This window comes from Topomyia yanbarensis, chromosome 2 (genome assembly GCF_030247195.1).
Source record: "Topomyia yanbarensis strain Yona2022 chromosome 2, ASM3024719v1, whole genome shotgun sequence".
Taxonomy (NCBI): Eukaryota; Metazoa; Arthropoda; class Insecta; order Diptera; family Culicidae; genus Topomyia; species Topomyia yanbarensis.
In genome coordinates, this window is record NC_080671.1 from 208,128,402 (window position 1) to 208,154,696 (window position 26,295).

The 26,295-nt window shown below is 39.7% G+C and overlaps 1 protein-coding gene across 1 annotated transcript in view; it reads left to right on the plus strand.

Moving 5' to 3' along the window:
* Positions 1–26,295, plus strand: part of LOC131682800 (ubiquitin carboxyl-terminal hydrolase 38) — a 354,353-nt gene that overhangs the window by 242,569 nt on the left and 85,489 nt on the right. The gene's annotated exons all lie outside the window — the stretch shown is intronic.

The window sequence follows — 26,295 nt, forward strand, 5'->3', positions numbered from 1 at the left end:
GGTGATATATAATTTACATCAACTACAATTTTCGTTAGAGAATGTAAATTAGGGAACAAAAATGACGAAGCCTGTTTTTGAGTGGTTTTTAACACCCCCTCCCCCATTGTAGTATTTCGTCAGAAACCTCTAAATACCCCCTGGTAATTACGTAGCTTGACGGTAACTCTCCCCCCCCCCCTTGTCCCGTATTTTTTTTAAATAAAAAAACGATGTTAGTTATTCCCCTTTAAAAAAGCTACGTAGCATGATGACCCCCTACCCCCCTGTCGTCACACATGTGTGTGTGTGTGTGTGTTAACCATCCTATCTCACACTAGCTGGTAGTGATTTACAGAAAAAAGATGTTTGCATGTATATAAACATTCATGCAAATAACTTGGTTCACGGATTTAGGAAGGTGTTAGCTCAATTGACTTTCCGATGACCCATTTCGTGTACAGTGCCAGACATGTTCCGAGGTCATCGTTCCATCAACTAGCCCCGCCGCACTGTAATGTTTGTATCAATTGGATTGTAACATTACAGTTAATGTTTGTATCAATTGGATTGTACATTCCATTTAAGTAGGAAATCGACGCGTATTTAGAATATTGGTTCAATTTTTATATATATATATATATATATATATATATATATATATATATATATATATATATATATATATATATATATATATATATATATATATATATATATATATATATATATATATATATATATATATATATATACATATATATATATATATATATATATATATATATATATATATATATATATATATATATATATATATATATATATATATATATATATATATATATATATATATATATATATATATATATATATATACATATATATATATATATATATATATATATATATATATATATATATATATATATATATATATATATATATATATATATATATATATATATATATATATATATATATATATATATATATATATATATATATATATATATATATATATATATAACATAACATATGTGTACTAGAAAACTTATCATTTTTGCAGTTTTCTACTTTCATTTCTATCTCCCATTTATGTCTCCTTTGACTCTCATCCACATTTCTTGAATTCCTGCTTATTTAAGAAAGAAAAGGGGAAATAAAAAAAAGGAACCGATGGACTCCGTGTTTTCCCCAGCGCTTTCGTTTCTCTTAGTCTGGTGCCACTGCCTACTGGACTTGTGTAAGTTGTTCCATTGGAGATCTCCAAGGGGCTGTAATTGGAGGAAGATCTGACGTCTATCCAGAAGTATCAGTTCACATTAATATATTATATGTGTGCACTACAAAACAATTCCGTGTATAATACAACCATTTTTTGAACATTTATATGTACATATACCCACATATACACATATACACACACACACACACACACTAAAAATAATGAAATTTAAACAACATGTAAATCAATACGAATGTAAACATACAAAGCTTGAAACAAAAATTTGATTGACAATTAAGTTGAATTCGATGCACTCAATGGGAGCATCAAAAAGCATATGATTTTACACTTTCGTTCGTGTAATATTACATGTCATTTATTTTGTTATTGTTATTTATCAGTGTGCAATCTGGCTGTCTCAACAACCTGTTTCTGCAACCTATGTGCATTATCTGTACACCTACCGTCTCTCCGTTGCACTTGACAGTGTGTGCAGTGCTTTATGGTCACACCTACGACCGCGCACCCGGCTTCCCATGAGCGTTTTGGCGGCTCAGAGGTGTCCGTCCATGTTGCTCAGGGATACATTGGTCCTATACACATCCATGCATACAGGCATACATACTCCGCTAGCGAATGACGGATCTCAATAGTAGCATGTCTGTAATAATATACATACATGGAACTATTGAGAACCAGAGCTACAGGTCCAAAGCCCTGGTAAAGGAGGATGGTTGTGATGATCTGAGCCGCGGTCACCACGTAAAGCAAGATAGGTCACAACTCCAATTCCAAGGCGTGAAGCGACCCGTGCCGAGGGATGAGTAATCGAGGGGGTGAAAAAGATGCTCGATCGTTAACGGAGCCTGTGGGTAACCTGGGCAACCCCCACAGTAAGCGTCCCTTAACACGTTAATGCGGAGTTCTGGCGTGGCGGACATTTATTCTCGCGCTACTCGTGGGGTCAAACATGGAGATAAACAAAAACAAAAATAAACAAACAGAGGTGCCAAACTTCTTTGCCAGAGGTGGTTTGGCGAGGTCTCCCCCCCGTGGGGAGAGTAGTGGAGCGACGAGTGCTGCATCTGATAGCACCAGTGACTCCCCAGTAGTGGTAGGAAATAGCCCTGGACGGGCCACTATCCGCGATGCGCAAAGTGGTGCAGCAGCTCGATTCAATAATCGAGTTCACTAGCGCAAAGCAAAACATAAGCAAGGAGTTAAAGCAGAGCCTCCTGGAGCTCCGGAAAACTGTTTGTGTCGCAAGACAGAAACAGCAGGCTTATGCCAAGAGGGTGGAATGTCGGGAGAAGTCCGACAGAGAAACCCAGACAGTGGCCTCCAAGAGGGAGGGAAGAGAGAAGGTCGATACAGGCACTCAGACAGTGGCCTTCACCTTCAATGGAGCAGCCACGTCGCTCGGAGGGGCGGCCGAGTTCCCCTCGAATGGAAAAGGCAAGGGCGATGGTGCAAAAACCGACACCACACGGCGTACAACCGTTAAGGCCAGACGCTGTTTGGTCGAGGTAAGCGAGGGCGAGAGTGACTTCGCTGAGCATAGCGTTGGTACCAGCAACCCGGCGCGACCGGGGCAGGGGGCGTTAACCCCTGGACGCTGGTCACCAGGAAGAAGCCGGTACCGACACCGGAGGTACCGCGGCCCGCGAAGAAGGCCAAAGACAGAGGCGAGGCCTTGTGGTTAAAAACCGACAAGGACAAATACGCCGACGTCCTAAAGTCGATGAAGGCGGCCGAAAGCCTTTCGGCCCTTAGGCAAGATGTGCGTAGCGTGAGACGCACCAACACGGGAGAAATGCTTCTGGTGCTGAAGCGAGGCGCACCATCTAGTGCGGTGTACAAGGCCTTGGCCCAAGAGGTCCTTGGTGAAGGCGCCCAGGTCAGGTCGCTAGGGGCGGAAATGACTCTCCGGTGCAAGCATCTGGACGAGTTCACGACCGCAGAAGATGTCGTCGCAGCCGTTAAGGAGCAATGCAACGTCACAATCGAGCAGGCCTCTGTGCGCTTTAGAGAGGGACCCTCTGGTACCCAAGTAGCCTACCTCAGGCTACTGGAGGCGGATGCCAAAAAGGTAACCGAGAAAGGTAAACTGAAGATCGAGTGGTCGGTATGCCCAATTAGCATACCCCAGCCGCCTTCAGTGGATAGGTGCTATCGGTGCCTTGAGTCCGGCCACAAATCCTACGAGTGCAAGGGCATAGACAGGAGCAAACTATGTCGACGTTGCGGCGAGGAGGGGCATAAGGAGCGGGGTTGCACTAAGGCGAACAAGTGCCTTATCTGCACCGCTAAGAAGCAAGCCCATAAACATGCTATGGGCGGACCTTCGTGTCCCTTCGGTGAGGTAAATAAGAAGAAGCCGTGAACATCACACAGCTAAATCTTAACTATTGTGCAGTAGCCCAACAGCTGCTGTGGCAGTCGTTCTCGGAGTCGAGGACAGATGTCGCCCTCTTATCAGACCCGTACAGCATCCCTGCCGGCAACGGCAATTGGGTGTCGGACGGGTCTGGAATGGTGGCAATCTTACAACGGGACGGTTCCCGGTTCAAGAGGTAATACACTCCTCCGCCGAGGGTGTTGCGATTGCCAAGATCAATGGTGTGTTCTATTGCAGCTGTTACGCTCCACCAAGGTGGCCCATAGAACAGTTCAACCAGATGATCGACAGGATCTCGTCAGACCTAGTGGGCCGGAAACCGGTAGTCATAGCGGGAGACTTTAACGCTTGGGCAGTGGAGTGGGGCAGCCGCTGTACAAATAGCAGGGGTCAAGCGCTAATGGAGACGCTTGCGAAACTCGATACTGTGCTAGCTAATAATGGCTCCTCTAGTACATTCCGTAGAAACGGGGTGGAGGCGTGGATTGACGTAACATTTGCCAGCCCGAGTCTGGCTCCAGGCATGGAATGGAGGGTAGACGAAGGCTACACCCATAGCGATCATTTAGCAATCCGCTGTAGGAGCAACTATGGTGTGCAGCATCCGAGGGCGGGAAATCACTGTCAGGTACGCGGGTGAAAGTCCAATCACTTCGACAGCGAAGCTTTCACCGCGGTCCTGGGACTGGAGGCCAACACCGACAGTCTAAGCGGGGATGCGCTGGTAGCTGTTCTACCACGCGCGTGTGACGCCACTATGCCGAGAAAAACACTGCCAAGAAACGGCAGATGCCCGGTATACTGGTGGAGTGCCGAGATTGCAGCTCTACGGTCAGCCTGCCTCAGAGCTAGACGTAGGATGCAAAGAGCTCGCACCGGATGCAAGAGAGAACCGCCGTGAAGTGTTTCGAGCTGCAAAATTGGCCCTTAACAAGGCCATTAAAAGCAGCAAGAGAGCGTGTTTCGACAACCTGTGTGAGAGTGCCAACGCGAATCCGTGGGTTGACGCCTACAGGATTGTGATGGCCAAGACCAAAGGGAGCTATTCACCCCCAGAACGGTCTCCGGACCGGTTGGCAACGATTATCAAAGTAGTCTTCCCGTCTCGAGCCACAAGCCCCTGGCCACCCGCACTACGAGACAGTGCGGGCACGGCCGAAATGGTGGCTCCAGTGACGAATGAAGAACTACTCGCAGTGGCTAAATCCCTAGCAATGAACAAAGCTCCAGGGCCGGATGGAGATCCAAACAACGCTCTCAAGGCAGCGATCATAGCGAACCCGAACATGTTCAGGCTAGCTATGCAGATATGCCTTGACGAGTGCCGTTTCCCCGATTGATGGAAAAGGCAGAAATTGGTGCTGTTGCCGAAGCCCGGGAAGCCGCCAGGTGACCCATCGGCGTACAGACCAATCTGTCTGATCGACACGACTGGCAAACTGCTTGAGAGGATCATCCTCAACAGGCTAACCCCGTACGCCGAAGGTACGGACGGCCTGTCAAGTAACCAGTTTGGCTTTCGGAAGGGTAAGTCCACAGTGGACGCTCTCAACTCAGTGATAAATACTGCCGAGATAGCGATCCAACGAAAAAGGCGAGGCATTCGATACTGTGCGTTAGTGACACTTGACGTGAAGAACTCATTCAACAGCGCAAGCTGGGATGCCATCGCGCTCTTTACACCGGCTTAGCCTACCGGTGGGTCTGTACCGGATCCTGGAAAGTTACTTCCAGAACCGCGTACTGCTATACGAGACCGATGCCGGTCAGAAAAGGGTTCTGATTACCGCCGGAGGGCTCGATCCTAGGCCCGGTGCTATGGAACCTCATGTATGACGGGGTTCTGAGACTGAAGTTCCCTCCTGGGGTCAAGATCGTCGGCTTTGCTGACGACGTAACCTTGGAGGTCTATGGGGAGTCAATCCCTGAGGTAGAACTAACCGCAGAACACGCGATCAACACGGTGGAGGAATGGATGAGCGCGAGAGGCCTGGAGCTCGCTCATCATAAGACGGAGGTAGTTATAGTCAACAACCGCAAGTCGGCACAACATGCAGTTATCCATGTGGGAGAAGTCGCGATCACTTCACAGCGAAGTCTGAAGTCTCGGAGTCATTATAGATGACAAGCTGACCTTCGGCAGCCATGTCGACTATACATGCAAGAGAGCGTCGACTGCTGTTGCGGCTCTATCGAGGATGATGTCCAACAGCTCAAAGGTGTGCGCCAGTAAACGTAGGTTACTGGCAGGCGTTGCCGTATCTATCCTCAGGTACGGCGGCCCGTCATGGTCAAGAACACTGAGGGTAACCAGCTACCTACAGAAACTGGAGAGCACCTATCGCGTGATGTGCCTCAGAGTGATATCTGCCTACCGCACGGTATCACACGATGCATCCTGCGTGATAGCGAGCATGATGCCAGTCGGGCTGGTCATTCGGGAAGATGAGGAGTGCTTTGAGCTACGTGGAAATAGGGGAGCCCGCGAGCGCACCAGGGTGACCTCGGTCGCCAGATGGCAGCGTGAGTGGGACAACTCCTCGAAAGGTAGGTGGACCCGCCGGCTGATGCCTAGCATATCAAGCTGGGTGGGAAGACCCCATGGGGAAGTTCACTTCCACCTGACACAATTCCTGTCAGGTCATGGCTGTTTCCGACAGTACCTCCACAGGTTCGGGCACGCGGAGGTCCCAGCCTGCCCGGACTGCCCAGGTGTAGACGGAACTGCCGAACACATACTGTTCGTATGTCATCGGTTCGACGTCGAAAGAAGAGCAATGCTTGACGTCTGTGGCTGGGACACAACCCCTGATACCCTTATTCAGCGGATGTGTCAATCGGTGGAGAAGTGGAACGCAGTCTCGGCTGCTACCATCCAGATTGCCTGTAGGCTACAGGTAATCTGGCGAACCGAGCAACAGACGACGGGCACGGCTAGCTAGTGATTGGTTAGTTGGAGCGAAGAAGGCCAAGCGAAAAAAAGAGAGTGAATGGTCTGTTCATGCTGAGTCAAGTTTGGCGCAGCGACTGGCATCCGCGTAAGGGGTAAACCCAGCCACCCCGAAGCAAGACAGAAGAGTGAGTGTATAGGTCGTAGCGTAGTATGTTGGAACTTAGCTATCGATGCCTCATGGCATCATTAGCATAGGGTCTGATGATTAAACTATATAGTTGAATCATATTTTGGTTGCTTTCATGTAACTTCCAAAAGATTTACAATATCGCCTTGATGTCAAAGAAAAAGTTGCAGGAAAGTTTATGGGCCTTTTTAAAAACCTATTATTGTTGATGGAGAAACGCGAATAACTTATGAAAAGGTCGTAATAAAACAAGATAATTGTGTTGTTAAAACAAGAGTTAAAATATCTCGAGAACTACTACATTTCAGAAATTTTTGTTATGAGCATTTCGATTTAAAATGGCGTATAGAACCATATTCAAAAAGAAAATTGTATTTTTGACTGCAAATAGTATAAATTATAAAAATATGTTAAAAGTTGTTGTTAGGAAAACTTTTTATTGAAAGCTTCTCCATGATCCAAATACACTGAAAAAGTTGCATTTACGTTTTTGAAACGATAAACATTAGATTTTTGAGATTTTATGATGGGGTAACGCGAATAACTTTTGAAAAGAGCATAATTACAGGAATTAATTGTTTTTGATGGAGCAAAATTCCAAATATCTCGAAAACTATCACATTGATTTTAAATTAGGCTTATAATTATATTCTGTAATAAAATTACAGTTTTGTTTGTCAATTAGTAGGAAATGTAAAAACATGTTTGAAGTTATTGTTAGAAAAACTTTTTTACCGATTTTTTCTCCATCATGCAATCACCTTCAAAATGTTTCCTTTCTCTTTAGGTTTTTGTTGACAAAATATAAAAATTTAAAAAAAATGGGTTTTTTCGCAATTTAATTTTTAACAGAAATTTTTATGTTGTTGAAAAATGACACATTTTTTTCAGTATATATGTTTTCGGACAGAAGTATTCATTCCCTGTAACTCGTTCTCAGATAGTTTTGCTGTATAAAATACGGTAATCGAACAAAAAAAATTTGAAATTCATACACGTGGGAACGTTTACGCCCTTTTGAAAAGTTGCTCTTGAGTCAAAATAATCTTATTACCTGTGGAAAATGTTTAGTCTTCCATGCCGGTGAAATGTGTAAAGTTTCATCGGAATCTAAGATGGTCGGTCACGATTTTAAAGATTTTCGGACGGATCTTCGTGGAATTCCTCGAATGGTGAAAATCTTCTGTTTGAGCACAGCAAAAACTCTAATCGAGTACCCCAATTATCGCAACACCATTTGAGCCAATGCGTTGAGCAAAGATGGCAGACGCTGTTATAACCAAAGGCTTCAGATTGGTAGGATGATAATAGAAACAGGGTAAAAATAGGCTTATTACCCTACATGCTCTTTTAAACACGTTTTCAAAAAATAATCAAGTGTCCCCAAATTAGGGATCGAGTCTCCACTAATCAAAGAATTTTCCATTTTTTTTGTTTTCCAAGAATGCTCATAGCTCATGTCCAGTATAATATTTCCATGTAATGTTTTTATGATTATCAGTCAACCCTAGAAACAATATAAAACTACAAAAAATACAGTTTTTTATCATTCCACGGAGTAGGATTGAAAAATAAAAAAGGGGATCAAGTCTCTCCCTATATTTTTCTTTTTGTTCCATATACATTGATAGCTCCTGGCGGTATAAATATGACCAGCGAAAAATACACATTTCTCCATAACAAACTAATTGTATTGAGAGAAATTTTTACCATAACTTGGATACATATTGCTTTTCAATCTGTAAATAAAATTTTGGCGAAAAGGTGAATTTTCAATACTTTTTATCATTTTGAAAACTTATTTGTTTTTTGCTTCACAAAAATGCGTCATGTTGAGGACGCAAAATAAACATGTTCTACAACATTTTTTACTCGTTTCTTTACCAAATTAGCTCGTTTGATGATTTTTGTATTGATTTGTATTAACAATTTCATATATTTATGAAAAAAAACTCGTTGAGAACGGCACGACTAAAATTATTCATTTTCCATCATCCATTTGTTTACACGAACTTCACGCACACAAGCTGTTAAACTCAGCTTCGTAGTCGCGAATGAACACTCACTGACATGAAAATGGGCCCATATTATTGGCTCGAATTAAAACTCGTCGAAATGTCAATTGATGATAGGTTCATCCGGAGTTGATTGATTGATTGATTTTATTGAAGGCGGGTTTTAACCTTATAGGTCATTCACCCGTGTTCATCCGGAGTGTTCATTTGTGTTTACATTTTGCTAGCGTTGCCAATTTTATTTTGTGTCCACCACCCAATGTGGCTACGCCACATCGCTTTTGTGCGTGCTGTCCGACTTCGCTACCGCTCAGTCGGACTTAAACTACAGATAGCCCCTATGTTTGCCGGGCAAACGAGTGGATCACAGGTTCGCTTGCTTCCGACGGCGGAATACGAATTAGAGCCAGCCAGCATTCCGGCTGAGCTTAACTGGGAAGTTTAGTAAAATTTAATCTGGAAATTAAAATTTTCTGGCAACGCTCCAGCACACCGAACAATTTCATTACCTGGGCGCCAGGTTGACGATATGAAATGAACTTTGTTTACTTTCGACAAGTTTTGGTTCGAGCCAACAACATCCAGCCCATGAAAATAATTCCGACCAAGTTAATTGAGTTCTTGTCGCCCGGTCTCACGAACACTACTGCAGCTTCCTGGTTGAAAACAATCCCATTTGATTTTGCCGTCTTTGTTTATTATTTTCCACCAGCTAGTGATGTAGTGTTTGTGTCATGTGACGTGTACGTACATGAGCCGTAGAAAAGTCTATAAATACATATAGGGTAAAAGCTATGATAAGACGAGACAACTCAAGACGGATACAGGTAGGAACATATTTTCTCTGTATGAGTGAGGTCATTTTTTTCGATGAAGCTGATAAATCAGGATATGAAAAAAACAGTAATCAAATGATGTAGTGGGCTTTTCTGTTGATATAAGTTTTGTTGTGGTTTAGTATAATTATTTTTTATAAGTAGTTTCGAGATAAAAAGGTAAAACCCGGCCTTTTCTCTCTTTTCATCGTGCGCCAAAGAATCGAGATGCTCGTCCGGATGATTATATTACAAGTATGAAACAAATATACTCAAAAATGACAAATGTTCCGAACCTTTCTCTTCATCTTGAAGCAGTTGTCTCTGTATTTTTATGTCGTTTTCGATTGAGAACCTAGAAACCAACCCAGGTTAGTTGTATCAAACGAATGTTTTAATGGAACTGAGTTGGGTTCTCGCAAAACAGCGGTTGTGTGAGCGAACCCGAAAAATATTTCAGGTTAGAACCCAACCCGGTTTTCAGTTCAGTGGCGCATAACCAAGGTTCGAAACTGGCTTCAAACAAACGGTTTGACAGCAGTTAGGTCCGAAACTGAGTTAGTTTCTGCCTCAAGCAAAAACGACATTAGTTTTCTTATCTTTCTTGTACCCTGCTGAAAAATTGTTGAGAGATGACCAAGAGGGTGACGTGACGTCATATTTTCGTAGCCAACATAAGAACTTTGCTTGTAACAAAATGAACGAAATTAATTTTAAATACGAACGAGGAGCACTTTAGTTTACATCAAATCAGTTAAAGTGTTCATTGTTTTCTTTTGTTTACTGCTACTATTGTTTGTTGATGACATTTTAAGCGATTTTGACGTTGTCAAACTGACCCCCATCGATCGGTGGAAAAGCGATGTTGCCTATTGTCAAACTCTGTATGTAGAGATAGGGATGCCAGTTACCTGGAGATGACTGTATGCAGCTAGCGAGGTTGGCAGTACCGCCAATTTCTTTGTCATATTTAGCAAAGAGAATAGGGAAAGAGACGAATAGTGTGAAGCCAAAAATACCTTATTGAGGAGACCAATCGTGCAATGTAAATAAACATTACTCATGCCTGAGTTGGAGGAGATAAGTATTGTACATCTATTAAAAAAGAAATTTCAATTTTCGTCAGAATTTGGTTCAATCGTGATTGTGAGGTGCATTCTACAGTATATGTATGAGTAAAAACAAGCTATAGAATTATTTCATCTCTTTGTTTCGAAATGCGCATCGTTTGATAAACAAATCCAACGATCGACATACGGTTTGTTTTCAAAATATAATAGAAGCCATTTAAAGTGCTGCCTGTGGAAGCGGTTGCCAAAATTCTAGTGTTGAAATCATCATAAAGGGAGTGTTGCCGTTTTGACTGATTTTCACTCTTCGTCTCTTTCCCTATTCTCTTTGATATTTAGATATGTTGCTATAATACACATAATACACGGTGTCTTGTCGAACAACTTTATTCAAAAAAATCGGCATCTGTAAAACTTCGGGATATGAAAGAATGGAGTTTTCCCTTTCATTTGAAAGTAAAATTAAAATATTCTCTCGGGGGGTCTAGAACAACTTTTTATTTTAAAGTGTTTTGATTGAAAACTTTTTTTAATGAAATTAATTCGTCTCTTTGCTACTAATTGGTACTATAGACATTCAAAAAATACTAAAAGTGAGATTCTGATGAACAATCCCATTGTCTACAACTTCGTAGAATGCTTTAAATCGATTTAAAATCACAGAAAGTTATTAAAATTTTATCAGTTTTTAGGTGTGCGCGGTGCCTATGGATTAAGAAGTCGATTAACAAGGCCTTACAAAAAATGTTGGGTTTAAATGAACAGTAAATTCAGATAAATTTCAATGTATACAAAGTCCCATTCTCAGCAGAAAAAAATATATTTTCAGATTTCTCCGGGTCTTGGGTGAAAATGACACTTTATGAACAAGGAGGTGTGGGAAGGTGTTGACTAAATTTATTCGATAATCTTATACCTTTTCAAGATGTTGATTAATGTAGTAACGGATTTTATCATGCCTTTTTCATTTCTTTTCTCGCTCTAGGGGATAGCTAATGTAAACGGGAATGACCCTTCTTCCTGATCCTATCCTGCCTGGTAAAATACAATTGGCTTAAATTCAAAGTTTGATTTTTGAATGAACTAAAATAGACTGTTCGAGTCATTGTTATAAACGACGGATTTTATTGCAATGTTGGGTTGAGAATCTTGTTTGTCTTTGTCAACATTAAAAGGACGATTGAAAAAGAATAAAATCTCTTCGAGTTTTGGATCCATGTGTTTTATCTTTTGGGGTAGATTCATTTCATCAGAATTTATAGATGCAGATTTTTGCTTGTCCTCAAATATTATTTCCAAATCGAGAACACTTCACATAATCTTAGAAAAAAGAACAAAACCATGTTTCATCATTTCCTTTAAGAAGAAATTCCAAAGTCGTTACTCGTTGTACACTGATCACAACAGAAAACGAACAAGAAAATAACAGGCTGGACCATACATTCAGTAAATTCTCAGTAATACAAGTCTGTTTATCGAAGGTTTCCCTCATAATATAGGATAAGAGCAAAGACAACATATCAAGAAGACAAAGTTGCCAGTTCAGTTCAGAATCTGAAGACATTAACAGCAACACGTCTTTCGGGTAAAGGTGATACTTTCTATATCTACTTTTATATTGAGATCGCTATCTTCGTACAATAGACAAAACCTTTATTTCTCATTTACTATTGCGATTTCTGTTCAATGTAAGGCGATTCCCAAAAGTTAACAAACTTGAATATAAATCTCATCGCATTATTTTTCAATCCTTCATGAAACTGTCAATCAGGATTCTCAATCGAAATCAAATCAAATGACTGAATATCTAATCGAGTTTGATCAAATATAAAATAAAAATTTAGGCCACAAGATGCTAACGAGCAAAAAGGTTGATTCAAGATTACATCAAGCATACTCCAGAATGAGTGAACAAATAAAAAAGAAGAAACAAATATATCTGTGACTGAAAAAAACTGTTTCATTTTGCTGTATTACTCAGCATCTTTCAAAAGAATACTAATTTCGTTCAAATTTTATCTACTCTTAAAATATCATTGGTGCGCATAAAACGGCGGAATCTGGAATTATGTTTTTTCCGCTTAAAGGTGGGACTTTGCTAGCATTTAGGTTCTTCTGAGCACACTGTTCAAATAAGGCAAACCATTTTCTTAAATGAAAATGTTTTTGGAATCATGCTTCTTAACCAATAGGCCCTGTGCGAATCTAGAAATTTTGATAAAAATTTAATAGCTTTCTCTGGCGATTTTAGATCGCGATGTAGTTTTCTACAAAGTTGTACACAATGAAATTGTCCATCAGATTCTCACTTTTGGTAATATTTGAATGTCTAAAGTACTACCTAGGGCAAAAATGTGAACCAGTTTCATTGAAAAACCTAAGTTTTCAAACAAAAAAACTAAGTTAAAAAGTTGTTCTGGAGCCCCCGACAGAATATTTTAATTTTGCTTTGAAATAAAAGGGAAAAGCTCATTCTATCACTTGCTGAAGTTTTAGCGATGCCGATTTTTTTCGAATAAAATTGTTCTACTAAACACACCGTGAATAATGACGGTTTTATTAACTCTCATTTCTCCAAAATGTATCTGAAACTAATAAATCCAACATTTTTATCACATGCTACATGTTTCTAGCAAATTTGACCAGCATAACAGCCTATTCATCAGAATCAAATTTGCCACAAAAAATTATATAGAGGTGGACGTACTACCAAAATATAGAAATATACAGAAATCGTATTACTAGTTGCCTTGTCTTGTCTAAGGAGTAAACGGTCGAGCTCGTTAAAGGTCCAAGATTTAAACGAAGGCGCAGTTGGTTTAGTGGTAAGCGTGACAGCCACCCATCCCAGTTGGTCTGGGTTCAATCCCAGCCGAGGTCGTCGAGATTTTTCTGAGGTGAAAATTCTTCCTTCGGAAGGGATGTACGGCCGTTGCACGGAATGTTTGGTAGAACAATTTTATCTAGTCTACACATACACAGCCAATACATGTAGGGATCCTGGAAAATTGCGGACGTTCGTCCACAATTTTTCTTGTCATTATTAATGTTTGTGGCACATATTGAATATGACACAAGCATTAATGCGGCCAGGCCAACTGTGCAGCATACAAAATAAAGATGATTCAAAATTATACGGCAATCAAATTATTCGTTCAATGAATAATTTAATCAACGTACTATTTTGAACCTTGAATAAGGAAGAAACGTGGACAACCGTACACAACCGTTTCAATTTGATGGGGGTTTGATAAATCGTTGGGAGTGACTATGCTAAGAGGGTTAATGTCACTCCTTTGGTCCTAGGCTCCTGGGATGGGACAGAAGCATTAAGCCCTGCCCTGGCTAATGAGCCAGGGTTATAGCGCCCTTACTCGCTCTCTGAAACAATAGAGAAAATTGGCGAATCTGGTTAATTAGTAGTAATATAACCAAAAAACGCATGAAAATACAAATACAAACCAACAGACAACTCACCTTCGACAAAAATCCTTACAGGACTTCTATGTCCTAATAGGCAGTACAGGATCATGGAAACAGAAACCTTCCGCGTTCGTTGAGCGTTAACGGAAAACACAAATAACTGAAGTACCTCTTCTTCAGGGGAGCAAGCCGCCCCTAAATGCGGCTTTCCCTTCCCCCACTAACATGTGACATGTAATTTAAAAAGAATTATCGGCCTCGTTAAGCTACAGCATTTGGGCCTAAATAAAGGTATTTAAGATTAAAAAATACCGCTTCTACCGACACATGTAAAATAAAATACCTAAACGCAGCTCAAACCAACATGCCAAAATACGCCTTTTAGAAAATTTAGCAAAAAATAACAAAAACAAAGAATTCACAAACGGACCAAACCAGCATAACAAAAATCACATTGTCCAACTAGATTTTTTTAAAAATAATTGGAATTCTCTCACCCGATGAGTTCCGTGATGATCTCGACCTCCTCGCGACTGTGCATGAAGAGCCACTTCCGGATGCTCGAAAACTCAGCTCCCACCGTGCTCCATCTCCGCAATAACACACTCTGGTCATTCAACGTTCCATCGCACCAACCGCTTTCCGAGCACTGAACACAGTGTCTGGATCTCTTCGAGGCCAAATACACTTAAGTTGCCTATCGGCATCCACCTATCGGCATCCACCTTCCGGAAATCCATTCGTATTTTCAATTATCGAGAGTAGAAATTTCTTCTGAACAAAAATTGAGTTTTTTTTTCCATTTTTTTGTTAACCATTTTGTTAACGACCTATTGAGTCAATTTGTCAACAGTTTTTTCGGCATTTAATTAGCAAGGGACTGGAAGGTGAAGTATATTTTTCAATATTTAGCGCCATAGTACTCAAGGGAGAGCAAGGTGTTGAAAGGAGAAAGTTTAGAAAAGCGTGGAAGGATCATATATGCAAGCTTAGAGCTCACCGGCGACTTAACCTTTTGTCTGCTACCGTAGGGGTCAGGGTCTTTTGGCATTAGAAATGCGAATCACCTGAGTCTACGGCATGTCCGAACAAGCGTAAAGTAACTTGTTACTTCATGCTGTCGGAACCGACAAAAAGTTAAGTCACGGTAAACTTCCACACTAAGCATTTGCGACGTTGAAACTCATTGAATGAGCCAGTTTTGTTTGTTCCCTCACCAATTGCCTGCCTGAGTGATTTTATTTTATCGACTATTGTGACTGTCTCAGCGTGTGTGACAATATGGTCACATGTGTTGCTGATTTGCACGGTGTCGGCTGCTTTCACCCAACGCTGCAACGATGAATCCCCATCACGGTAAGTTCTATTTTTACCATTTTTTTGTTAACCATTTTGTTAACGACCTATTGAGTCAATTTGTCAACAGTTTTTTCGGCATTTAATTAGCAAGGGACTGGACGGTGAAGTATATTTTTCAATATTTAGAGCCATAGTACTCAGTTACATTTCTAATGCCAAAAGACCCTGACCCCTACGGTAGCAGACAAAAGGTTAAGTCGCCGGTGAGCTCTAAGCTTGCTTATATGATCCTTCCACGCTTTTCTAAACTTTCTCCTTTCAACACCTTGCTCTCCCTTGAGTACTATGGCTCTAAATATTGAAAAATATACTTCACCTTCCAGTCCCTTGCTAATTAAATGCCGAAAAAACTGTTGACAAATTGACTCAATAGGTCGTTAACAAAATGGTTAACAAAAAAATGGTAAAAATAGAACTTACCGTGATGGGGATTCATCGTTGCAGCGTTGGGTGAAAGCTGCCGACACCGTGCAAATCAGCAACACATGTGACCATATTGTCACACACGCTGAGACAGTCACAATAGTCGATAAAATAAAATCACTCAGGCAGGCAATTGGTGAGGGAACAAACAAAACTGGCTCATTCAATGAGTTTCAACGTCGCAAATGCTTAGTGTGGAAGTTTACCGTGACTTAACTTTTTGTCGGTTCCGACAGCATGAAGTAACAAGTTACTTTACGCTTGTTCGGACATGCCGTAGACTCAGGTGATTCGCATTTCTAATGCCAAAAGACCCTGACCACTACGGTAGCAGACAAAGGGTTAAGTCGCCGGTGAGCTCTAAGCTTGCATATATGATCCTTCCACGCTTTTCTAAACTTTCTCCTTTCAACACCTTGCTCTCCCTTGAGTACTATGGCTCTAAATATTGAAAAATATACTTCACCTTCCAGTCGCTTGCTAATTAAATGCCGAAAAAACTGTTGACAAATTGACAGCAGTGAAAAAATCGGTGTGTTTGGTAGAACAATTTTATTCGAAAAAAATCTGCACCGCCCAAAGTTCAGCATGTTATAGAATGGGCTTTTCCCTTTCATTTGAAAATAAAATTAAAATATACAGTCGGGGGCTCCAGAACAATTTTTTCAATGTAACTGGTTCACATTTTTGATAATACTTTAGACATTCAAATATTACCAAAAGTGAGAATCTAATGGACAATTTCATTGACTACAACTTTGTAGAAAACTACATCGCGATATAAAATCGCCAGAGAAAACTATTAAATTTTTATCGAAGTCTCCAGATTCGCACGGGGCCTATTGGTTAAGAAGCTTTATTCCAAAAACATTTTCATTTGTAAAAAAAATGGTTTGCCTTATTTTAACAGTGTGCTCAGAAGAACCTGAATGCTAGCAAAGTCCCACATATTAGCGGAAAAAAACATATTTCTAGATTCAACCACGCACCAATGATATTTTAGGAGCAAGGAAATATAGAGAAGAGTAGTTAAAATTTGAGCGGAATTAGTACTCTTTTGAGAGATGCTGAGTAATGTAGCAAAATGAAACAGTTTTTTCTGTCACAGATATATTTGTTTCTTATTTTTATTTCTTCACTCATTCTGGAGTATGCTTGATGTAATCTTGAATCAACCTTTTGCTCGTTAGCATCTTGTGGGATATATTTGGCCTAAATTTTAACTTTATATTTGATCAAACTCGATTCGAAATCAAATCAAATGACTGAGTATCTAGTCATTTGATTTGATTTCGATTGAGAATCCTGATTGACAGTTTCATGAAGAATAGAAAAATAATTGGATGAGATCCACGTTCAAGTTTGTTAACTTTTGGGAATCGCTGTACATTGAACAGAAAACGCAAAAGTAAATGAGTAATAAAGGTATTGTCTATTGTATGAAGATAGCGATCTCAATATAAAAGTAGATATAGAAAGTATCACCTTTACACGAAAGGCATGTTGCTGTTAATGTCTCCAGATTCTGAACTGAACTGGCAACTCTGTCTTCTTGATATGTAGTCTTTGCTCTTATCCCATATTATAAGGGAAATCTTCAATAAACAGACTTGTATTTCTTTGAGAATTTGCTGAATGTATGGTCCAGACTGATATTTTCTTGTTCGTTTTCTGTTGTGATCCGTGTACAACTAGTAAAGACGCCGGAATTTCTTCTTAAAGGAAATTATAAAACTTGGTTTTGTTCCTTTTTCTAAGATTATGTGAACGGTGTTTGATTTGGAAATAATATTTGAGGACAAGCAAAACTCCGCTTTTATAAATTCTGATGAAATGAATCTACCCCAAACAATAACAAACATGGATTCAAAACTTCTTTTAATGTTGATAAAGACAAACAGGATTCTCAACCCAAAATTGCAATAAAATCCGTCGTTTATTACAATAACTCGAACTGTTTACTTTAGTTCATACAAATATAAAGCTTTGAATTTAAGCCAATTGTATTTTATCAAGCAGGATAGGATCAGCAAGAAGGGTCATTCTAGTTTACATTAGCTAACTCCCAGAAATGAAAAGAAATGAAAAAGGCAAGATAAAATTCGTCACTACATTAATCAACATCTTGAAAAGGTATAAGATCATCGAATAAATTTGGTCAACACCTTTCCACATCTCCTTGTTCATAAGTGTCAATGTCGCCCAAGAACCGGAAGAATCTGAAAATAATTTTTTTCTGCTGAGAAAGAGACTTTGTAAATATTGAAATTTATCTGAATTTACTGTTCATTTAAGCCTCAATATTTTCTTGTAAGTCCTTGTTAATCGACTTCTTAATCCATAGGCCCCGCGCACCTTAAAACTGATAAAATTTTAATAACTTTCTCGGGTGATTTTACATCGATTTATAGCTTTCTACGAAGTTGTAGACAATGAGATTGTTTATCAGATTCTCACTTTTAGATTTTTTTTAATGTCTATAGTACCAATTAGTAGCAAAAACTTTGATTGAAAACTTAAAAAAAACTTAAGTTTTCAATCAAAACGCTTTAAAATAAAAAGTAGTTCTAGACCCCCCGACAGAATATTTTAATTTTACTTTCAAATGAAAGGGAAAACTCCATTCTTTCAGATCCCGAAGTTTTACAGATGCCGAATTTTTTTTTTTGATTAAAGTTGTTCGACAAAGACACCGTGCGTTGGTTTCCGGTCCATGAGTTGATGGGTCGATATCTAGTTAGTAACAAATATCCTCCTCCCGTGATACTTGTGGAGTGCGCAGTAGTATATACGGCCTCTAGCAAAGGCAAGTATCGGACGAACATTCCTTCTGCGATCTACGTTCGGGCCTGGCCGATGCCGGTTTTGATCAATAAACACTTTAGGATTACCAGGAGTTGCACATTGAAGACTGCCTTCTGATTCATTTGCAACTTCAGCTAGTCCAGATCGATAATGGAGTGCAGCCAGGGGTGGTCGCACAAGGTCTAGCTCAAGCTCGATGGTTAAAGTAATTTTAAAATCAAGGATGAGGGCAACATGGATACCATTTTAAAGGAGGTGAGGCCATTTTGAAATCGAAGATGACTTTCTTTGATTATTAAGAAACAGTGAAAACAACTATTAATATGGGTATCATTTAAAGTAGTCATAAAACACCCGAATTTATGAATTTAGAGCATCATGAAAACAAAGATGGCGGTTTCCGGTAACCACTAAAGCGAAAACCATAATCAATATATATATATATATATATATATATATATATATATATATATATATATATATATATATATATATATATATATATATATATATATATATATATATATATATATATATATATATATATATATATATATATATATATATATATATATATATTAGACCTCTCCACATTTTGAAAAAGTTTTGAAATATACATCGGTCAGCTCAAATTTTTGTTCTAGGTGTGAATTTAAGAATTTTCGCCAAAAATAGCTTAATTTGGACATGATTTAGAGGTGTCTCCAATCAAAAATCGTGTTTTTAGAAAGATCACTTACACTCTGATTCAATAGGCCCTACATGCCTACATATCGTCAAAGGTTGTTCCTTAGACATATCTTAACATGTTTTAACAGGTGAACATAGCTCTAATCACAATAGAAAATTTGTTAACTGGATTTTTATATATAAAAGAATACCAAAACCAAGAAAAAATATTACTAATTTTCGTTGGTTTTGATATATTTTTCTATATGAAAATCCAGTTAACAAATTTTCTATTGCGATTGGAGCTGTATTCACCTTTAAAACATGTTAAGATATGTCTAAGGAATAACCTTTGATGATCTTCCTATGGAAACATAGCGAAAACACGATTTTTGATTGGAGACACCTCTTTATCATGTCCAAATTAAGCCCTTTTTTGCGAAAGTTCTTAAATTCACATCTAGAACAAAAATTTGAGCTGACCGATGTATATTTCAAAACTTTTTCAAAATGTGGAGAGGTCTAATATATATATATATATATATATATATATATATATATATATATATATATATATATATATATATATATATATATTTATATATATATATATATATATATATATATATATATATATATATATATATATATATATATATATATATATATATATATATATATATATATATATATATATATATTTATATATATATATATTTATATATATATATATATATATATATATATATATATATATATATATATATATATATATATATATATATATATATATATATATATATATATATATATATATATATATATATATATATATATATTTGACACATGTCTTGAATTCTTGCTTATTTAAGAAAAAAGGGGAAATAATAAAAAAGAACCGATAGACTCCGTGTTTTCCTCAGCACTTTTGTTTCTCTTAGTCTGGTGTCACTGTCTGTTGAACTTGTGTAAGTTGTTCCATTGGAGATCTTCAAGGGGCTGTAATTGGAGGAAGATCTGACTTCTATCCAGAAGTATCAGTTTTTCACATTAATAGATTATATATGTGCACTACAAAACAATCCTGCGTATAATGCAACCATTTTTGAACATTTACATGTACATATACACACATATACACATACACAAACCAAAAAAATAATGAAATTTAAACGACATGTAAATCAATACGAATGTAAACATACATAGATAGACACATGTATACATAAAAAATATACACATACATTCATACACACATACATATACAAATACCTACATACATATACGCATCCCCCAGAAGTAATACCGAGAGGTAGTTCCTGGGAGGAATGATGGCGGAGCCCAATGGAGTTTAGTCGGTATTAATGGCTGGTCACCATTCGAGTCCGACACGCCCCCAGTGCACCCCGTGTGGTAGATTGGACCCTACCGTTAGCACGTGTACTAGGCTAGGACATAAAGGTCTTCTCCATTGTAAAAAAAAAAACATACATATACGCATTGTAATACATGTATACATACATACACACATATACACAATTATATACATATACTCGAGTTGAAGGAGGACCCCACGATTAACAGCTCAATTATACAAGAGATTTTTACCACATCACTGGGTGAAAAGGCAGAAGTTAAAGCCTTAAGCCCTTAGACAGTGATTATGTGTATAGACCAGGATGATATCAGAACTGTGGATAGGTTGAAAGGTGCACTGAAGCTGCATTTTAACCTGGGCGAGTTGCACATGACGATCCGGTTAACTAAGGAGACACGGTACCGTACCGAAATGGTAGGGTATAAACAATAGAGTTCTATGCAAGTCATTTCACACACACTAATTGGAGGTTTGTTTTCCTCCGGCTGTGATATCTAAAACTATCAGCCAATTTAAAGCATAAGCATAAGAGATCGCCCGTGGTTGCTACTCCGTGATTGACCAGAACCAATTTAGATTGCAAAATGTTCATTGGAACAACATGCTGGGGAATACCATGATGAATCACATTGTGCAATCGATATTAATCCCTGCGTGCTAATCAATACCGACTCCGGCCACGTCCGTATGCAGATCTTCCGGGGAAGGAAGGAATGTTAGTCCGATACATGTTACTACCAGAGACCGAGGAATCCTCTGCATCTCCACATGTATCACGGGAAGGGAAGATTTGTTAGTAAGTGTGCTAATAGCGTTATCATGCAATAATTGCTCCGGTCAGCCGGCTGCCGAGAATTTGGGGAATTTATCATTTGTTGTATTAGTACGGTAGGCCGAATAAGCTACTTGAACTCCTGATAGCCGACTATGAGGAGCCTTGGATATTTTAATAAATCGGTTTCATCCCCTTTTTTATCACGCGACGAATTTTTGGTGGTTTCTGCTGTATCGGTGCTAACTTTACCCGCCGATCGATTGAAATAAATTCGAAATCATATGCAACAGGTATTTGTGTGTGAGTTACTTTATTGTAGTATTCTTATAGATAGTTGGAATTGCACCTGTATAATGGTTTCGTAGCAAAAGTGACTTTTACTAATATTGAACTTCAAAAACGTAGTATGGAAAACTGTGTTATTTCTAAGACAATAGTTCAATAAAATACCGATTCTAAGTAAATAATACAATGTCGATTCGGAGCAATCAATTCCGCGCGCGATTGATTTAACTACTGTATACTTAATCTCTATTGATCTTTTAGCACTCATAAAGTTTTATTTCGCGCACCTCGGCTTGGCAACAAAGTCAACTAGCACACATGATACCAAACACCATACTGTCCCGAAAACGACAAGTTCACATTCCGGTAATGATCCATTTCGATTCGTCACACACAGGCTAGCGAAGCGCCAAAAACAGCAGACAAAAATACCGTCAAAGCGCACCAAACTCCCTCCGGTCGCAAGTCCGCAAAGAGCATGTATAGAAGGTCATATCCGCAGAAACCATTCCAAAGAAAATACATAAGGCAACACAGGTAGTCATGCGTTCTGTACTCAATTAACGCAGATAATCGATTAATCACTAGAATACTCGAAAATCAATAATCGATTATTAGCCTTGGGAAAATCGAGGAAATCGACTAGCTGACATCCGTTAACTGACACGAAACCCCACAAGGGGGCTGCCACCCAAACTTCGCGAACATCGCGGAACCCAGCGGGCAGACGTCTCCGAAAATACCAAGCGACTGTCTGGAATTCCCCCCCAAAGCGAACTCCGACAGCACGCCTATCGGCCGTTCACAAAAAACACGCGAGATATTTAGGCATGGGAACACTCAAAACACTCTCCCACACTCACTCGTTTATTTACACTCGTTCAATCACCATGGCACGTTCGTGGCCGTCACATTTCTACTTTTGTCGCATACACAGTACCTGTAAGAAAATTAAAAACGCACACAGACATGGACCGAGCTCACCCGAGTAGTTCTGCCGTACGTCTCGCTCGCTTTTACATGCCAACCGTTTACAAATCGCCATCGGAACTCACTAACACTGTATTCTCTGTACAACACAACTTTTGTAAGGCTTCGTCATCGAATAACCGAAAATTTTGAGGAGAACACATTTTTCACTTAAATAGCTACGTACGAATGCATTATTCCATCACTGAATGATTATTACTGCTCGCACATTTTATTTTTTGCATATGTACACTACCATTATATTTGAGGAACTAATTGAACAAATTGAAGGTGCGCCGACCGACCGCATATACAAAACACGTCCTCTCACTAGCGCTACCACCAAGCAACTCCCCCGCAACCATCTCATACAGGTCAAGTCAAACTTTCCAATAATGTTGCAGTACATCTCAAAAGACCATGATCTTCACTAGCATACTACAACAGTCAAAAAACTAACACAAATGCGACCGAGTTGCTAGCGGAAGAGTAAACAAAGAGTCTGCCAAACGCACCCAGGTCCACCTCAATCAATGTGGCATATACAGGAGTGGCTGAACACACGGCCTGCAAATGTTGGCAACCAAAAATATGTGAACAATCCAGAAGCACAACGGGTGGACGTCACAGTGCTCACACAACTCAATGGGAGCGGAACAAACGGTATGACGAAAGCAAGCCGATCCATTCTGAGATCACTCACACCGCTCATGTACAGTTCATCCCACGAATACCACAAAGCCATCTTGGCCACACCTGAATATATCACATTGCTCCTCAATAAGTTTACCCGACTCAGTCAATAATAAACTCACCCATTCAGTTTTTTTGACGTCTAGGACACCGACACAGTTACAATGGTTATGGACACGCATGCATGCAAAATAGGAGTGCGCGTTATTTGGCGTTTCTTCACAAATTCCTCCCGGTTAAAGCCAAATTTACCCCCACCCCCTCCGACCCGACCCAGCGACGGCCCAGCACGGCGCGCGGACACCCATACTCCCCGACACACTTCAAATGCGAGCACTCACACCTGTCCGGCACGATGCCGTACTGGAGAAGTGTGAATGCTCGCATCCAGCCCGCATGAAAGAATACCGGTGCCCGCGCACGGCACCGAAACGCCACTGAAACGGATCGGATAAGTGTAAATATTGCTAATTAATTAATCGCAAATTAATTGCATACTTCATTTGTCCTTCACACATTTCTGGAACCAAACATACCTACGTTCTCGTGTTTTCTAGTGGAATGAAAAATAAACACAGCCATGAGAACGCACTCACGCAAGCGAATAGAAAAAAATAGTTCATATATGTCGGAACGAACTCACTCTTTTCATGTGTTGAATGTTACCTTTCTTCCAACTCCTGTTTCAGTTTCATACATGGAGTGGTATGTGTGCTCTGCGTGTAGCTGGTCGCTAATAAAACCTTCCGATACGATTAATTTTATTCGAATGTTGTATGTAAAAACACACCCGATCATTTCATTTTAATTGGTACACTCCTGTTGATTACAAGAACCAGAAGTGATACCGATCCACTACGAAACACGCACGACACCAAAGCAGCAAATTCAGCTTTACACACACTACCAATCCCGACGGTCAAACGTGAACTTTTGCTGCATTGCAATGGTGTGACACCAACACAGACAAAAGCGAGAGACGCAGCAGACCGACGTAACTGAATTCACCGGAACCAGCTTCTGAAAAACGGCACTTTTCCCAACTGTGGGACCGAGCAGAAGCCGAACTCCATTCGCCACACGCATCCCGGACACGGTTTAACCACCTGAAGAGATGGGGGCGCGAAAAATTTAAGTCAAAAATCGTATGTAACGGTATTATTTTTATTGATTCGTAATTATCATAAGGTGATATTCTTTCATTTCAGATAGTGAATGGGAAATTTTTCAATTTCAAATAAAATTGCTCGTGAGCTTGAATTCGATGGAATTCTGTGAAGAGCAGTTTCTGTTTATAGTGTTTCCGCTTTCGGAGATGTTCGGTACCGCGACGACGGAAAAATGTCCATGAAGATATCAACAGCGACAGTCGTAACCACTTGTCTGCCATGACCTATAGCACTCTGCTCTGGGTCGTGGTAATACTCAACCTAACTTTGATGGCCAGAGTGATAGCCCGGATTAACCGTCCGGAAATCGAATAGAAATCCTGAGTACATTCCAGCTTAAACACAATAGCAACTGATTCCGGAAACGGATACAGCATTTTTCATAGTCTGTTCCAGATTCCGAGTGGAGTGACAGCGGTATAATTGAGTTGCAGTAGTGCCCGCGAAGGCTGATACAAATCGTAGAAACTGTACGGTTTTGCCTTTCTCAATAGAAAGGTATTGCAATTGCTCTGAAAACCGACTTTTTAACGGAGGCCCGGAGGGCCGAGTGACATATACCATTCGATTCAGTTCGTCGAGTTCGGCAAATGTCTGTGTGTGTATGTATGTGTGTGTATGTATGTGTGTGTGTATGTATGTGTGTGTGTATGTGCGTCTGTGTGTGTGTACGCGAACACAATCTCACTCACTTTTCTCAGAGATGGATGAACCGATTTTTACAAACTTAGTCCCAAATGAAAGGTGCAACGTTCCCATAGGCTGCTATTGAATTTCTAATGGATCCGACTTCCGGTTCCGGAATTACAGGGTGATGAGTACGATCACGCAGAAAACGTCGATTTTAAGAAATTCTGCAATTAATGTATAATGGTGAAAATTTTTCCAAAATGTGACCACAACTGCTTCGATTTGTAGTACTAGGTCATTAACAGCCATTTAAAGTCTCTTTGGTCACATTGGCCACCATCATCGGTTCCGGAAGCCCCGGCGGAAGTATCCAAATTCAGACTAACAGTCACATCGGTTTCTCGGAGGTGGCTAGACCGAATCAACCAAACTTAGTCTCAAATGAAAGATGTTGCTTCCCCGTAAATGGCTATTAAAATTTATCCCCAACCGACTTCCGGTTCCGGAGTTACGGGTTGTGGCGTGCGATCACATAGCAAATTGTGATTCAAACCGATACTCCGATGGAAGCAAAAAAGGTAAAAATTTCGCTAAAATGTCTCTCAAATAAATTAACTTTGCAGTTCTAGGTCACCGACGGCCAAACAAACTTTCGTTGACTACATTGACCACCATAGACGGTTCCGGAAGTGCCCGGGAAAAGCGGCCATCTTTCATAACTAGCAAACTCATATCAGTTTCTCGGAAATGGTTGGGCCGATTTTCACAAACTTAGTCCCAAATGATAGCTATATTATCCCCACAGATGTCTATAAAATTTCGTACGGATCGCTTATATGGGTCCGGAAATATAGACTAAATCGTCCGGTCACATATGAAATTCCCATATAAGCCGGAACTCAAATTTTTTTTCCAAAGGGGGGACCCCATGAAATTTCAGAAATCGAATTCGTATTTTTGATGCCAAACATCTTTAAAATGCATGAAACGTCGAGATTTTATGTTATCTCGAAAAAAATTTTTTTTATAAAAATCGACTTTTTGGGACTTTGCCGATTTCGCACCTTTTTGCCTTTCTCAATAGAAAGGTATTGCAATTGCTCTGAAAACCGACTTTTTAACGGAGGCCCGG